Source organism: Triticum dicoccoides, chromosome 3A, assembly GCF_002162155.2.
Source record: "Triticum dicoccoides isolate Atlit2015 ecotype Zavitan chromosome 3A, WEW_v2.0, whole genome shotgun sequence".
NCBI classification, from domain to species: domain Eukaryota; kingdom Viridiplantae; phylum Streptophyta; class Magnoliopsida; order Poales; family Poaceae; genus Triticum; species Triticum dicoccoides.
The window spans coordinates 318589916-318607010 of NC_041384.1; positions in this window are offsets into that span (position 1 = coordinate 318589916).

The window sequence follows — 17095 nt, forward strand, 5'->3', positions numbered from 1 at the left end:
GGCCCTCGCCTCCCTCCTCTGCTTCCTCCCCTCCCAACCTCGCCCGTCGTCGGGCCTGCCTCCTCGCCCCACACCCTCTATAAACCACCCCCTCTTTCTCTCTCTGCTAGCTAGGGTTAATTTACTTAGGTTTTAGTTATGTTAATTAGGTTATCTATTTTGTTATGAATTTAGATAGGTTTCAAAATTTTCTGAATTTATATGCAAATTTGAACTGGAAATGTGATATGTGGATATGTCATGTTTTGGACATGTCATGTTTTGGTAAATGATCCGAGTTGCCTATGTTACACCGGAATGTTGATTCATTTCCGTTCCGGTGAAACCCCGTGCACCATTCTCTACTTGATCAAAGGCCAGACAGTGGACATGGGAAAGGGGATGATAATGGACCCCTTGCAACCCACGTTCCACAACCAGCTGATCCCAGCTGGGCACTTCAGGGTTAGCTTGTCTAGTGTGAAATCAGGCACGAGGATTTGCCTCCTCCAGTACAGCATGTGGGAGCGGACGACGAGACCCCGCCGCGGATTGGAAGCTGCAAGGGTTGGGTGCTGCTATGGCCGAAGAATCTTATTCGTCTGGAGCCGGCCGAGAGCACACCAATAACCACACATCAACAAGCATGTGCGGAGACCACCACCCCGCCTACGCAATTACCAGCTCCTGTAGTGCCGGGTGAGAGCGGCAGACGACATGATGAAGGGGGTGCAATAGTGCTGGCTGATGTAATTTGTCCTGTAGAATAGAGAATGGATGATGAGACGGAGGTCGACCCTATGGATTTCCTCAATACAAACGCGTATGACTGTGACATAGAATTGATGAGTCAACCATATGAAGAATCGGGCTATCAGCTTGCTAATGAGGATATGGATGATATGCCCGGGCAGGAAGGTCGTAGCACGGATTGCAAAAAGTCTCTCTTCATGAAATCCTCACAGGACACGCCTGAAGATGCCGCCTCCACACAGGCTCAACTATTACAGCGCGAGGGTCGTACAGTACTTAGCTCGGGAACACTGGGGCAGGGGTTAAGGAAGGGTCTAGAAGGTGTGCCCAAGAAAAAGGAGAGAAAGAGATCGGGGAAGATAGCTGCCTCCAAACAAGCCAGAGCACATAGCAGCCAAACGATGCATTCTGAAGAGCGTGTACCCGTGAAAGGTGCGGCCATGTTCCATCTCACGGGCGAGCCAATGCTACCGCCGAAACCACTGGAGGCACTATCAGGGGATCTCAGGAGACTGCACGACCATGTGCTGTCGACTGAGAAAAGCCTACTAGCCTCAAATGATCCAGGATATCCGACATACGCAGCTCGTGTGCCTGAGGGGAAGTGCTACGTCGAGACACGGCCCGCGGAGGTGTTCTTCCTGCGGTTTGACCATATCTTTGAGATGTTTCTGACAAGGCGGCTCGATTTTACAATTGTCCGCCTTTTTGCGCTACATATGAGCTCTGTCATGAACAGTGAAGAAGTCTCCCAAATCTGTGTGGCAGATCCGTACTACATGCACGAGTCTTTCTTGAGTATCGGCGACTTTGAGCGTGAAACTGCTTGGGACTACCTCCAAAACTTCATGGTACAGAATAAGGACCGGGAAATTGTCCTCGTGCCTTATCATCCAAAGTAAGTCAGTTTCGAACAACCCTTTCATACATTTCAATCATTCCTTCTCTCTCTATGGGGAATAATTTGAGGTGTCTTTTTCATGCAGCAACGGGCGCGCCGTCCTTATCGTTCTTTATCCACAAGTCTCCCACGCCGTGTATTTTGACCCTTCCAGAGACTACTAGAAAAAATACTACACCCACATAATGAATATTCTAGATGATGCTCTCCAAGGCTTCAGCTTTAGAGGTGGCCACATGCAGATCAGGAAAAAAAGGAACAAGAAGATGGGTTTCACGCATAAAACTAACTTCTCCTGCATCCAAATCCCAAAACCAAGCAAGAAGGATGGATTGTACATCCTCCATCTCATGAATCAGTTCAACACGGATCACCAAAAGCTTCGCATGAGAAGCAGAAATGATGATCATATCCATAAGTGGCTAGAATCTCATGGAGAAGCGGATTATAAACTTAGAGATGACTTCTTTCGCATCCAAAGCGACATTGCGACGATCATCATGAAAGAAGTCGTTGATGAGAAGGGGATGTTCCACCACGGCCCTATATCGTGAGCTGATGTCCGAACTCGCATAGGCATGCAATGTCTAGACCTCACGCCGTTCAAGAAGCTAGGGTCCATCCTCGATGATATGGAAGGATGGAACTTCTAGTGATTTATGATGCCAATGATGATGATATGTGTCGGTTGAACTTGTATACTATTTGTAGTGATGCAACTTTGTGATGTCCATGATCCCTGCCGAACTTGCGTAATGCTACTTTGTTAGTTTGCGTACGATGACCTGCGTACATCTAGTTAATTAATTTGCATACTGTATGTTGCATCTAGTTGCTAACCCTTTATTTTTCGGTGTTCTCTAGTATATTTTGTTGCATATATATATGATAGTACATCCTCTTCATGAACATGGATCTCTAACAGGTACCTAGTTTCTTGATGGCGAGATGGAACTGCCATGTCGTGTACAAAGGGAAGGTTCCGAGGATGTACAACGAGTGGCATGAGTGTCAGGCGCAAGTGAATGGGTTCTCGGACGCCAGCCATAAAGGCTTCAAAAGCAGACAAGAAGGAGAAGCTAGTTACTTGAGGTTCATGCTAGCGCGAGAGAGGACTCATAACCGTCATCTCATGTACTGCATAGTTCCGCTCTCACTCATAGTGATAGCTCTTCTCGTGTATACCTTTGTTTAGATGGATGACGTTGTAGTTGCAAGTATTCGAGACTTGCATGTATCGCTATTTTCGATATGATGACAAGATACCACTTTGTGTTGGATGATGATTATGACGAGACTATTTGTATGTATATGCTATGATTACATTTGTGGTCTCGCAGGCATTTGTATGTGTATCATGATGACATTTGTATGTGCTAAAGATTCTTCTATAAAGCCTGTTCAAATACAAAACAAATATGCCGAAAAAAACAAAAAACTTCTAAAATTAGCAGTAGCGAGTGGAGAAAAGTTGGCAGCAGCGCGGTTGTAGCAGTAGCACGCACAGGGGAAGCGCGCTATAGCTATTAGCAGCAGCGAGGTTCCTTTAAGCGCGTTGCTGCAACACTTGTGTAGCAGTAGCGCGGGTGGACCAGCGCTACTGCTATACGTTAGCTGTAGCGCCTTATTGGTAGCGCGGGTACCCGCGCTACTGATAGGCCTAAAACCCGTGCTGCTGCTAGCCTTTTCCCTACTAGTGAAGACTCTGTACCTTATGCCAGAAGCTTTTGCAGTATTTTATCGAGAAGACTGAATATCTTGTATGGGAATACATTCATTCCCTACCGATGCAGACTGGGAACCTTATCTTTGTACGCTTCGTCAATAAATTGTGGAGATGGACGGAACTGATTTTCTTGGTGAATGGAATGACATATATATATATATATATATATATATATATATATATATATATATATATATATATATTTGTGTCATTCCGGCAGCTGATTGTTTATATGACAAGAATTGTCTGACTGTCCTTACTGAATTCACCACGCATTTGGATTGACTTCTGGGGGGGGCCAAGGTTTAATTTTGCTTTATGGCGGACTCAATCATTGTGCAAAGCCCATTCCTTTGACTTGAAATGCACTGTTGATCCAATTTTTTCCTCTTTCTGATTTAATATTTGCTACGATAAAGTGTATCTCTGACAGGTACTTGTTGCTGAAAGTCTGATCAAAATACAATTTGTATCCAGGCGGATGTCTGCAATACCATGCTATTGGCCAAAAACCTCATTGCTTTTAACTGAATTCCTTGATGTATATTTGTACTGCTTACGGCTTCTTATGATTCGGTGTCGGCCGAGGAGTAATTTCCATAAGGGGGTAACACCGAGGATTCAAAACAAAGAAGCACGAGAAAACGATTTATTGCAACAAAGCACACAGCAAACAAGCTACAAAGCTGCTTCACACCGGCACACACAAGCATGATACTACAACGGATGCACAAGCGCTACACGAAGGACTACATCCTACGCTTGAGCAAACGCTCTCGCACTGACGAGGAAACTGAGGTAGTAGCAAGTGGAACCGCTGACTCTGAAACTCCGGATGGACGAGGTGAAGGAGTTGGAGAAGCTGGCGGAGACTGAGGTAAAGCGACACCAAGCAATCTCCTGGCCCGAATGGCGTCTCAGACTAACTCAGAAATAAGAAGACACTCGGCCGTCATGTAACGAGACATGGCGAGGATAGCCGGGTCATCTTGAGGGTTGATGGAGGGAAATTGGATTCGCCTAGGATTCTCGACGATAGTGGGATAATATTGATAAGCACGGTTCTCTCGCACCATGCTCTCTTGATGACGAAGACCGGTGACTCCTGCCATTGCGGCAAGCTGAACGACACGCTTAGGAGTAGCGCCGTAACCACGTGGAAACTGTAGGTGCGCTTACTGATAGGAATCGGGGCTGACAAATGAACATGAGCAACGTATTACCGAATTCTTCCTCCAGCAGAAAACTGGAATACTTGATAATGAGGTTGATCTCCGAGGGGATAAATACTACGCCACATGTCGCCAAGGAGGGCGACAAAGCTGAGATGTGCAGGAGTGGGACTGAACTTAATAGGAACAGCACCGGGAGCTAAGGGAAGGGCACTGAACTCATGGAAGTTGACCGCCATCTACGCATGAAACAAGGGTTAATGGTAATCGAAATAAGACTATATGCACCAACCAAATGCAGCAAGTAAGGGCAACAACGAGACCCTATGCCACCATTTTCCAACGTTCCAGCAGACTACGATGCTCTACAACCAGACCTACTCTAATACCAAGCCTGTGGCACCCCGGCTCAGAGAAAGTCGGAACGCCCCGTATTCCAGCCCAGAGATTGAGGTGAAGTCTTGTGGAATACGGCACTGCTTAGTATAGAACAAACCGGCTCTCTATTACAACACGAATATGAATACAATGGTTCCGATATTACAGTAAATAGCATCGCCATAGCGACACTATGCCAACCACGGTTGCTCTATACAAGTACCATAACAACTCGAAGCAGCATAACAACTACTGGCAGCAGAACAACGAACGGTGATGTTGGACTCCAATCCGCAGGGACTCTGGCTGGAACATTTATCCTAGCTCGCGCACACAGGAACAACACCAACAAGCAAGAAATCCAGGCATGACCTGCAAACTGGCATGGCACACCAGGTCAGTACATTGAATGTACTTGCAAGCTCACAATAACCAGAAGAATTCAAGACAAATAGCAGCATGGCAATTATAGGTTAAGCAGAAATTATCATGAGATCATCAGGATAACATGGCATGAACAACATGAACATAATATCGCCAGAACAATATGATCATGGCATGAACATATAGATACTAGCATGCAACATGATGACACTACATGCACCATTTATTCTGCTCGGGTTACCTCGTAACCATCACATGCATCACTTACCAACTTCGGACATTACACGATCATCTCAGGATCAAATCAAGCTTGGTATAAACAATACCGTAGTAATCATCAAATGACCACAAGGAGCTTGATCTTTACCCATGATTCTCGCACAACATCACGAGTATCCAACAACTCGGTATCCTTGATACCACGGTGATCATTTCGGCGATCCCAACCACGACCAACACTTGGTCTCAAACCGTGATCCTTCCGGCGATCGCAACAATGACCAATACCTGGCCTCAAACAGTGATCCTTCCGGCGATCACAACCAACTTATGTCCTCATCAAATCGTGGTTGTTATTAAGCACATTATTACTACTATTGACTCATAGTGTGACCAACTACGAACTGGGCCCTTATCCGTGGGTGCGGCTATCGATAGATTTAATATACACTCTGAAGAGGTTAGTACACTGTACCCACACTATGGAACCCATGGCCTCGCACTCCCATTCAGGTGGACCAACGGCGTTCCGACAAAACCGATCTACTGCCATGACACTCTCCCGACCACTCCGACTCACTCCCCAATGGGCTAGTCCTGGGTGGCCCCGTGTCTACCAAAGACACAACAACCACCGTCGTGGCCAAAACGTCCCTCACGGGACCGGATCCATAACAACAACAACGGGCGCACAAGGTTATGTCTGCTTACCAGGCCAGGGTACTGCACGCCCATAACCTTCCCTCGTTGGAGGCACTGGCGAGAGGTACGACAATAGACCTAGTTAGGACCTTCCCATAAAGGTAAGCGTGGTTGCACTGGTCAGTTTTTGATATGGTGGCACCATGACTAAGCCAACAAGTGTTCAAGTTCGATTTAATCTGGTTAAACTTGAATGTAATATGCTAAGCCATGATAAAATAACATGATGCCATTACAATGCATGAGCATGATATCAACATAGTCATGAGGGTACAACATAACTATCCACCATATCAACAATGAATAATGTCCAACTGAGCATGGCATCATGAAGAGCATGAATATTACCAGTACAACACTACTCATAGCATAACAAGACCACTAGCATCAATAATAAATATCATGCAGAACATATCAACAATCCCATCATGCAAGCATTTAACCAACTGGATGCAATGGCACATGCATAACAACAGTACACAGGACAGACAACAGTCATGCACCGAAGACCATTACGAACATCAACATGTACTACTAGCAAGCTAAGCATATGAAAGGAATACTAGCAACTAGGAGGGAATGACAACCAGGTGCATAACAACATAGCAAGAAAGTAAGCATGACTCCATAAGCATGACCGAAACAACTATAACCATGCTTTAAACAAGCAAACATTTAATAAACATTCAAGTTGAAAATCATACTGCATGATTATCATGCAAGTGGGTATTGTGGCTTTCCTGGGGTGACGGAGACTCCAGGAAGAAGTGCGGTGAAGTCGTGAAACAAACCGTCGGATGGTTCTTTCTCGGAGGGGGCTGATTAGAGGCAAGGGCAAAATGGTCATTTTCACCATGAAACCACTTGGTGAAAATGTTACCAAAAGATAGAGCTCAACGAGACGAAGAAGTGAGCGCTGGTTTCACCTCGATCGGAGTTACGGTTGCGGAGTTATGAGGTGTAGAAGATCAGGGACCAATCTGTGAAAAATTTATGACCAACGGGTCCCTAGGAGGAAAAAACAGAAAGTGCATAAGGTGAAATACGTTTTCAGACATAGCAAAAGTATTCTTGGTTGAAATAGAATGAAAGTATGCTTTCTAGAGAAGAAAATGTATTTCTGGGAATACGTCTCCACTTAAACACGTGGACCAGGGGGAGGAGAGGCTTACAGGTGGGGTCCAGGTGCAGGGGGAGGTCCAGGCTCGGTCGTCTCCTTCCTCCCACTCGCCTGTAATCCCGTGAGACAGAGAAGAGGTAAGGGAAGGAAGCGGGCAAGGGGCGGCCGGTCCAGGCCAGCTCCGGCCAGGGCGCGGGCACTGGCGGGCGCGGCCCGGTGTGGCGCGTCCCTCCAGGGGGTCGGCCGGCCCCGGGGAGGAGAGGAGGACGCGAGGCGGAGGAGGACCGAGGGGAGGTAGAGGACGACGGGCGGTGGACTCCGGCCACCTCTGGTCGAGCTGAGGCCACCTACGGGTTCGTGGAGACGATGCGGTCCCGTTCAGAGGTAGAACGAGTGTCGGGGAGAAGTGGAGAGTAGGGGAGGCCTCGACGATGGAGGAAGTTGCAGAGAGCTCGAGCAGTGGAGGTGCTCGGCGAAGCAAGGCGCTCCGGCGAGGGGCGAGGGGGTGGGGGTGCTGAGTGGAATGAGAGGAACTCGGTGGACGTCTCGGAATGGCGAGGGGAGGCTTCGTTTGGCCGGAATCATGCCGAGGCCGAGGTGGCCATGGTGGACAGAGGCGAACTCCGACGAGATGGGGTGATTCCAGAGGGCAAATGAGGCGAGGGAGGGAGCGATGTGGAGAGGGGGACCTCGGGCACTCCTTATATAGCCGCAGGGAGGCTTCTCGAGCTCACGAGCGAGCTCCAACTTGCAAACAATGGAGGACAGAGCCGGTTTGTGGCACGGGAATGGCATTTGCGGCTCATTTAAGGCGAACCACGATGAGGCAGCGATGCAGGGTGACGTAGGGCATCACAGGGGAGCTACTAGACATGAATGGAGGTCGAGACGAGGAGGAAGGAGACAAGCATAGTGGCCGGAACAAGCCAGAGCACGCCTATAGCCATGACGCAAGCGTGATCACCATGCGCACTGGCGCAAGCGGCGCTCTTTGGCATGGCCGACCATGTCCAGTAGATGGACCTTGGTGCCCTTAGTCCAGCTGAAGAAATAAATCGGTCCAGGGGCAAAGGAGAGATTTGCACTTAGCTCCAAAAGTAAATTAGTAAAAGGGTGTTTGTAACTTGCTGTGGTTAAATCAGCTAGGTAACATGGTAACTAGTTTGTCTGCTGATGATCACATGCTAAGGTGATACTGATCACCAAAAATCAGACTAGGAGGAGGAGTTTAGATGAGGGTTGTAGTAGAAAGTGCAATACTGGCTAGAATTAGGGATTTGGATGATACACTCACATACTTGATTTCTGTGAGCTGAAATTTGGCATGGAGGGGTTATATGATGAGATGAAGCTACTGTAAAAGTTTCATGACATTTGGAAATACCAAAGTGGGACCTGCTTCACAAATCTTTATTCTAGATAGAAACTTGGAAAAAATTACACAGGGTATTTGGATTAACCAATTGCGGTAAACCTTGGTGGATGGAGTTGACATAGGTAGAAGCATGTCCTGGTAAATTTTCAGCTCAATTGAAGCAATATAAAATATAGTTGCTTCAGAAACTGAAAATTTGACCAAAAACTAAGATTTGGGGCTTGGCTCACTTAGACGGGTTACATGAGCTCATATTTGGTGGAGAGTCATTATTTCATCATATTAAGGAGCTTGCAAAATTTTAACTCATTTGGATATGCCTAGATTGTACTTCCTTCACAATCACTTCCCTCAGATAGGAACTTTGAAATATTGCTCAAGAATATTTACTAGGCAAATTGAGTTGAATTTTGGCACAGGTCAATTATTTGGATAGAAAAATATGTCCAAGAAGTTTGGGTTGAATTCGGAAAATATAAATGGCACTTGCTTCACAATGGGCCATTTAGGACAGAATAGGAAATGAATTATTGGAGGATTATTTTTGAACATGGAAATGAATTATTTTGCCATATTTGAGCAAGATAGGACCCAAACAATTTATTAGAATTATTTGGGAATTTTAGGAGTGACAGAAATATAGGTTGCTTCACAATCATATTACTTTGCTACTAAATACTTTGTTGTAGATATTTGTTGGAAATATGCCCTAGAGGCAATCATGTATGATGATATTTCCTATGTGTTTATAAATAAAGATAGTCCTTGGACATTATCAATGATGTGTATAATCTAGTACGTGACTTGTTTGTGGGACTATGCATTGTATGATGACTGTCCTAAAAGGTCCCTAGTCGAAAGGGTTGGGTGGACACGCAGCCAACTAGACTAGCATATGACACGGTCGATGGCTTGGTCTCACTAGCCATCGAGCATTGGATGCTAACCGGATAATATGGACTTGGAAGGATCTGGTCGGATTCGACGTAGTCGGATCCGAGTCGAGATAAGGTCCAAGACGAACAGACCCAACTATGAGACGCAGCGATATGTCATCTGTGAGTCTCTAGTAGAACATATGTTCTATGTCCTAAGACCTGAGCTGATGCATGTACTCGGGATGGTGACAGACTTGCTTTGGGCCAACCAAACGCTACTCCGTAATTGGGTAGTTATAAAGGTAGGATTCGGGTTTGTCCAGAACCGTGCTGCTAGACGTGGTCGAGCAAGATGGGATTTGCCCCTCTGGTCAGGAGAGATATACTCTGGGCCCCTCGTGTGATCCGACCAGGATAAGCATGGCCATGCGACAAGGATTATGAGATAATCCGGTTTGTGGTCGGCATCACTGGAATGAGAAAGAGGTCGGGCTAGCACAAGGATGACAGTCTCGCCTTGAGCTCGACAACATGTATCGTGTGGCAAAAGGAATGGAAGTATGATGTACAGGTTCGCTAACCAACTTCATAGTCTGCTTGGTGTTCGGCATGCCTTGCTAGAGGCCACTACCAACCATGCAGTTCGGAGGTGATCCGGACTGCGAACAAGCCGACTTGAACCTAAGGGGTCGCGCGCTTAAGGGAAGGAACCTACGAGGTCGGATCCGAGGACATTGGTCGGATGTGATCCGAACTGTATTCGGATTGTGGCCGAGTAGACTTATGGGCTTTAGGGTCCGTGCGAGACCCAAGTGTTGAGCCCGCAACGGACGACTATAAATAGTGGAGGTGTCGCACACTCACGCGGTTGATCACTTCGGCGCTGTCACTAGGGTTTGCATGTGTTGCGAATAGACACCTCCACTCGCCACCGGTTGTGTGATCGGACCTAGCAGTCCGCCGCACGATGTTCCTCCTGCACACGCGGATACCGTTAGAGGCGGTGCACTTGCGCCGCTCCGGCGAACCTGTACGTGAGAACCGACCACCGGCTGTACGAGGGAGATCGGACGAGGAGGAGACGATCCACGCGGACGCGCTACCCCAACTCTTCTTCCGCTGCACGGCACTGCGCATCTAGTGGTAACGAATTGTGATCCATCTCCCGTAGCATGTTCTTGGTTGTTCCGCGCGTAGGAAATTTTAATTTGCAGTCGACGCACCCTACTGTAGATCCCAACAGTGGTATCAGAGCCTCTGCTATAGTGTTTGGATTCAGATCGTATGCATATTAGATATGTGGAGGCGATAGATGAGATCTGTTGTCGTTGATAAGATCGGCTGTGTGTACGGTTGATGAGATCAACTGCACATGGGGATCGATAAGGCTATGTTTTCTGGTGATTGGGATCGATGAGGTCGTGACACGATCTACCCCTACCGGTCGGTTATCCGCCATCGGGATTTACAGTGAAACATAAATCCGAATCGGATTCGCGATGATCGATGAGATCGGTCAAATCAGAGAATTCGGTGTGATCGGAGTTCAGATGTGATCTGGGACCGCCATGTGCGTAGCGCCTTGTATTTCGTACACGATCACTCAAATCGGTAGAATGCGATTCTATGCATAACTTTATTTTACAGGGTTTAATGTGAATAGTATGGCTCATGTGTATTTGATGCATGTGTGTAAATTATACATGGCATGCGTGTCATGTTTGTCAGCCGCTAGGAGCCAAAGTGTTGTCATTATATTGTATAACGACCTGCGTGTCGACTTGTGACTCTATGTAAAATTCATTACTAGTTGTAGTAGTTGGATAATAGAGATCAGGTTGGTGGCTTGGCGTCCCGGCGTGACAAACAAGATGGAGTTCCTAGATGGTCATCAGAGTCGGAGCCAACCTGGAAGAACATCCATGAAGGAGCCATACTATTTCACTATATGTGTTTATTTGTGATTGGTATGCTTCCTTGTTTTTTATGCATGTTAGAATGGTAGAAAGATCCCTCATGAATATCAATCGAATTGTCATCCCCGATGTTGCACCTTCGCACGTCAAGTACGTCTAGTAGTGGGCTCATAAAATTGGGGTGCTACTAGGTGTCCTTGAACTAAAGGGTTCGTGTCGGACACGGACATGCACTGCATCAGGTTAGCTTAACAAGGCAATCAAAACGGTTTTGGGCCTTGTGGCAAAGCAGGTTGGGGCCGGGGTATGAGATACCTACCCGACCAACAGGAGTCGTATGGAGATACGATTAGCAAGGAGTTGCTTACCGGATAGACATGTTGTCTATCAGTGATGCTAAAGCTCACTAGTCGCATGTGCTAGTCGGATCCTGAATCACTGAGAGTTTGCGGAGGGATGCTAACTTCAGTGGGAGTATTTCTGTTTAAGGTAGAATTACTCTGCATAAACACATAGCTTAGTGATTGCATATTTTTCTGTTGTAGATCAATGGCACCACCTTCTCAACCCAACTTTGCATTGAAATCAATTCTGGAAAAGGATAAACTGAATGGAACAAACTTTACTACCTGGTATAGAAATTTGAGAATTGTTCTCAAGCATGATAAAAAGGAACATGTTCTAGAGGATTCGCTTCCAGAGGAACCTGCCGATAATGCTAGTACCATAACCAAAAATGCCTACCAGAAACTCGTTGATGAATCAAACGAGATCAGCTGCCTCATGCTGGCTTGTATGGAGCCCGATTTGCAGCGGCATTTCAAAGACATCGGGGCTTTCGATATGATCGAGAGTCTCAAGAGGATGTTTCAGGTGCAGGCTAGGACTGAAAGGTTCAACATCCGGTGATCCTTGATGGATTCTAAGCTGAACTAAGGTGATCCACTGAGCCCGCATGTGATCAAAATGATCGGATATGTGCAAGCTTTGGATCGGTTGGGCTTCCCGCTCTTGGATGAGCTGGCTACTGATGCAGTTCTGGGTTCTCTTCCGCCCAGCTATGGGACCTTCATCTCGAACTATCATATGCATGGCATGGATAAGAAGCTCACTGATTTGCATGGGATGCTCAAAGTGGCAGAGCAGGATATTAAGAAAGGCACGCATCAAGTGTTGATGGTGCAGAAATCGGCTAAGTTCAAGAAGAGTTGGTCCAAGAAGAAGGCTAAGGCAAAGGGCACAGAGATGGTAACCTCCGCCGTTGCGCCGAAGTCTGGACCGGACTCAAAGACCATTTGCTATCATTGCAAGGAAACTGGTCATTGGAAGAGGAACTGTAGCAAGTGGCTTGCAGAGCATGGCAAGAAGGCTGGCAATGCTGCTTCAGGCAAAGGTACACTTGTTGCATATGTTATAGATGTTTACCTTGCTGACATACCTAGTAGCTCTTGGGTATTTTATACTAGATCGGTTGTTCATATTTGCAACTCGATACAGGGGCTGGTAAGAACTAGGCGTGTGGCACAACTGGAGATTGACATCAGGGTCGGCAACAAAGCAAGAGTTGCTGCGTTGGAGGTCGGCATGATGCAGCTCCAACTTCCTTCTGGATTTATTTTGGAATTGAATAATTGTTATTACATTCCTGCACTTAGTCGGAACATTATTTCTTCCTCATGCTTAATGAGTCAGGGTTATGAATTCAATCTAAAGGACAATGGTTGTTCGATTTATTTGAATGGTATGTTCCACGGCTATGCACCCATTGTTGATGGGTTATTTATATTGAATCTAGAACAGGAACCAGTCTATAACGTGAATGTCAAGAGGCATAAGACCAATGAGATAAATCCAACATACTTCTGGCATTGCCGCCTTGGACACATTAGTCTGCAAGGCATGAAGAAGCTCCATTATGATGGACTCCTAACTTCGACCGACTTTGGGTCGTTGTCTGTGTCAAAACCGGCGGATCTCGGGTAGGGGGTCCCGAACTGTGCGTCTAGGCCGGATGGTAACAGGAGGCAGGGGACACGATGTTTTACCCAGGTTTGGGCCCTCTTGATGGAGGTAAAACCCTACGTCCTGCTTGATTGATATTGATGATATGGGTAGTACAAGAGTAGATCTACCACGAGATCAGAGAGGCTAAACCCTAGAAGCTAGCCTATGGTAAGATCGTATGTTGTGATTGTTGTCCTATGGACTAAACCCTTCGGTTTATATAGACACCGGAGAGGGTTAGGGTTACACAAGGTCGGTTAGAAAGGAGGAGATATCCATATCCGTATTGCCTAGCTTGCCTTCCACGCCAAGTAGAGTCCCATCCGAACACGAGACGAAGTCTTCAATTTTGTATCTTCATAGTCTAATAGTCCGGCCAATGGAGATAGTTCGGCTGTCCGGAGACCCGCTAATCCAGGACTCCCTCAGTAGCCCCTGAACCAGGCTTTAATGACGATGAGTCCGGTGCGCAGTATTGTCTTCGGCGGGTTTCTTCTCCGAATACATCACAGAAGAATTTGAATACGAGGATAGTGTCCGACCCAGCAAAATAAGTTCCACATACCACCATAGAGAGAATAATATTTCCACAAATCCAATTTGCTAACTCGTTTTGGTAGCATGACATTGTGTCATGGCCCGTTGATTATTCGAACTGTTTCTTTTAACCAGCCCCGCACATAATGCGAGGCAGTTTTTCGACACGTCTTGTCAAAGCAGAGATCGTGTCCCCTTATTATGGGATTCTCATCAATACGGGCGTTGGTAAGCCAACTGCGTCATCAATTGCAGCGCTTGGGGGATAAGCGAGTTTTACCAGGCAAGTGGGGACGCTTAGTTTTGTCCGACCATATAAAGGGATAAGGATTCACCTTTCTATCCACGCCTTCTTCCTCCCTTGCCCATTCGTTTTCGCACACTCGAGCTCTAGCACCCAAGTCCGCACTTCCCACCTCGACCTTCTCCAATCATGTCCGGAGCGGGAGGCAAGTGGATGGTATCCTCCGTCATGGAGGGAGACATCAAGAAACTGAGGAGAGCCGGATACCTGCCCGACGACATCGCGCACCAGCTCCCAGATGAGGGGCAGCTCATCCCCACCCCCAGGCCCCATGAGGGGGTAGTATTCCTCACCCATTTCCTCCGTGGACTGGGATTCCCTATCGACCCCTTCGTCTGGGGGCTCATGTTTTATTATGGCCTGGATTTCCACGATCTGGCCCCGAACTTCATCCTCAACATCTCGGCGTTTATCGTCGTGTGCGAGGCCTTCCTCCGCATCAAGCCCCACTTTGGCTTATGGCTGAAGACCTTCAATGTCAAGCCGAAGGTGGTGGGCGGCCGCCAGGCGGAGTGCGGAGGTGCCATGGTGGGCAAGATGCCCAACGTAACATGGCTCGAGGGCTCCTTTGTGGAAACTATAAAGGGGTGGCAATCGGGGTGGTTCTATATCACCGAGCCGCACGACCCTGCATGGGCAGCGGACCCCGAGTTCCGATCTGGCATCCCCACGCGGCTCACCTTCCTGGAAAGAGAAGGGCCTGTCCTGGGGTAATTCGAAAGAGCTGACCGGACTCCAAACATGTATTAAAAACATGGTGGACAAGAAGCTCAAGCTTGTCAACATAGTCCAAGTTATGCTCATCCGTCGGATAATCCCGTGCCAACAACGGGAATTCAACTTCTGGGAGTTCAATCCGGCGCAGCACCGAACTCTGAATAAGCTCTTCGACACGACTCATGAAGACGCCTGGAGGGTGCTGTTCAAAAGCGCCGAGGTCCCCCCCCCCCTGATTACTGAGGATCACGGATTCAGCGCGAAGCGCCAAGCCAGTGCGGTAAGCTGCTTTACCTTTCACAGGATACTTATTTTATATAGATTGACTCTATGCGGGATCTAAACTCCCGTACCTTTGACAGGACTGGCAGAAGATGGCTGGATAGGTCGACTGTCCGGCTCCTTTGCCCAAAGGCCCCGCAGACGCTCTTCTGGCGAAGATGTTGACTCCGGCCCCTTATACGGTGCCGGAGAAGACCAAGAAGGCCAAGGGAACTCGAAAGAGTTCCCGACGCCAGGCGTCGTCGGACTCACCGTCCAATGACTCTGCGGCACACTCTTCCCCCGAAGACGAGGAAGAAGAAGAAGAAGATTCTCCCCCACCGACTGCGGGAGACAGGAAAAGGAAGGCCGCCCCAACCAGGGAGGCCGGAGGGTCCAAGAAGGGGAGGACTCTCCTTCCGGACAGTTCCACCGCCGCCTACGAGGGCGAGGACGAGTGGTTGCCCCGGGCCAAGCCCCCGGGGAGATCGTAAGTATTCGGATACCAGAGTAACTCATAGGATTCCTTTGTCGCACTGCTTTCCCAAACGCCGAAGGCAAATATGCAGGCCGCCACGAGCCAGCATCGATGTATCATCGGACGGCTCCTTGGGCTTGTCGGACATGGATAGCGATCCAGTCCCGACCGCCACCTCCCCTCATCCTGCCGACAACGCCGAGGTGTTATCTCAAGAGGCACCGGATCGAGGGGAGACAACCCCGGAGGTGCCTCAAGGCGACCTTCCGGACTCCGGGAGCCAAGGGGATGGGGCCCCTGAGAGCTCCGAGTTCGGCCCTCAGCCGAACACCGCGCCGGAACCTCCAGCGGTTCCGGGCTCAGGCAGGCGGCGTCCCTCTAAGAGGGGCAAGACGCCTGTGCCGGTGACCTCTGTCCATCCAGAGGCGCCGGACAATCTGCTGGAAGCGCTTCGCAGCGCTTCCATCGATGAGGAGCACCGCACTATCATGAGTGCGGTGATCCAAAAGGTTCAGCCCGCCAAGAGCGGATTGACTGAAGCCTGTGCCAGCCTTCTAACAGGCTTCGAGGTAAGTGTTTTAAAATGTAGTAGAAATATTACCGCATAGACAGTAGCCCCTGATGCTTTGTTCGGTGTTCACAAAGAAAAGCCGAACAAAGGATCAAATAATATCGCAGGAGTCTAATATAAGTGTGTCAATATGCATATGCAGGCTTCGCTGCTGGCGTCCGCCGCACTGACTGCGGAGGTCGCCGTACTGAAGTAGGACCTCGAGGGGTCCAGGTAAGAGCTCGGCCTTGCCAAGAGGCAGCTCGAGGAGAACAGGGGTAAGTAATGCCCCGTCTATAGATATGTATATATAAAAAGGACGCAATTGCAAAATGACAGGATCATTGTACGTTTGTCAGGGGCCACGAGCGAGGTGGCGACCCTGAAGCAAGCGCTAACCAAGGCCAAAGATAAAGCGGCCAAGGAGTGCACCGAGCGAGCGAAGCATAAGGCTCAGGTGGGCGAGGTGCAGCAAGAGCTCCAGGCTCTCATGACGAAGAACGAGGCGTTGGAGCTTCACTTGAAGACGCGAGAGTTTGAGCTTGCCGCGGCCCTTGAGAGCGCAAAGAGTGCCAAGGCCGAGGCCCAGAAGGCCCTCCAAGAGAAGGACGCGATGAAGAAGATAGCGGTGGGTAAGGATTTCTATATGCAAAGCAAGCATGTAAAAGTAAATTACCGATTACTTACCCTGATCCGGAGCTCTTCAGGAGCATTCGCAGATTTGCCCCGCAGTGTGTCTGA